This window comes from Halichoerus grypus, chromosome 7 (assembly GCF_964656455.1).
Source record: "Halichoerus grypus chromosome 7, mHalGry1.hap1.1, whole genome shotgun sequence".
Lineage (NCBI taxonomy): Eukaryota > Metazoa > Chordata > Mammalia > Carnivora > Phocidae > Halichoerus > Halichoerus grypus.
The window spans coordinates 70,597,930-70,599,189 of NC_135718.1; the positions used below are offsets into that span (position 1 = coordinate 70,597,930).

General features: G+C 43.7%; 1 pseudogene; it reads left to right on the top strand.

Moving 5' to 3' along the window:
- Window positions 1-467: 467 nt before the first annotated feature.
- LOC118542583 (large ribosomal subunit protein eL21 pseudogene) lies at window positions 468-968 on the top strand (annotated as a pseudogene).
- Window positions 969-1,260: the final 292 nt, after the last annotated feature.

The window sequence follows — 1,260 nt, forward strand, 5'->3', positions numbered from 1 at the left end:
AATTTACCTGTGTGCTATTGGGTCAGTTAGTTAACCTCTCTGCGCTACAGTTATTTGTAAAATATGGTTAGAGCAATAGTCCCCTGACAAATGAATAAACAAACAACAAACAAAAAGCAGAAACAGACCGGTAACTACTGAGAACAGACTGGTGGTTGCCGGGGGGAGGGGGGGGGGAAGGGAGTGGGCAAAATGGATGAGGGGAGTAGGAGGTGCAGGCTTCCAGGTACAGAATGAATAAATCACGGGATTAAAAGGTACAGCATAGGGAATATAGTCAATAGTATTGGGTTTTGGGGTTTTGAGGGTTTTTTGTTTGTTTTTAGAGAGGGAGAGAGAGAATCCCAAGCAGGCTCCATGTCCAGTGCGGAGCCCAACGTGGGGCTCAATCTCATGACCCTGAGATCATGACCTGAGCCGAAATCAAGAGTTGGACGCTTAGCCTTTCGGCCGGAACCGCCATCTTTCAGTAATTTGCCAAAATGACCAATACAAAGGGAAAGAGGAGAAGTACCCGCTATATGTTCTCTAGACCTTTTAGAAAACATGGAGTTGTTCCTTTGGCCACATACATGCGAATCTATAAGAAAGGTGATATTGTGGACATCAAGGGAATGGGCACTGTTCAAAAAGGAATGCCCCACAAATGTTACCATGGCAAAACTGGAAGAGTCTACAATGTTACTCAGCATGCTGTTGGCATTGTTGTAAACAAACAAGTTAAGGGCAAGATTCTTGCCAAGAGAATTAATGTACACATTGAGCATATTAAACACTCAAAGAGCCGAGACAGCTTCCTGAAGCGTGTGAAGGAAAATGATCAGAAAAAGAAGGAAGCCAAAGAGAAAGGTACTTGGGTTCAACTGAAGCGCCAGCCTGCCCCACCCAGAGAAGCGCACTTTGTGAGAACTAATGGAAAGGAGCCCGAACTGCTGGAACCCATTCCCTATGAATTCATGGCATGATAAGTGTAAAGAAAATAAAAGACCTCAAGACTGTAAAAAAAAAAAAAAAAGAGTCGGACACTTAACCCACTGAATCACCCAGGTGCCCCTCACCCCACCCCCGTCAATAGAATCATAATAGCGTTGTATGGTGACAGATGGTAGCCACACCTGTGGAGAGCATAGAGAAAAAAATAGAATTGTCGAATCACTATGTTGTACACCTGAAATGATGTCACATTGTGCATCAACTGTACTTCAATTTTTTTAGGAAAGAATAATATTCGCCTTAGAGGACCACTGTGGGGATACAAGT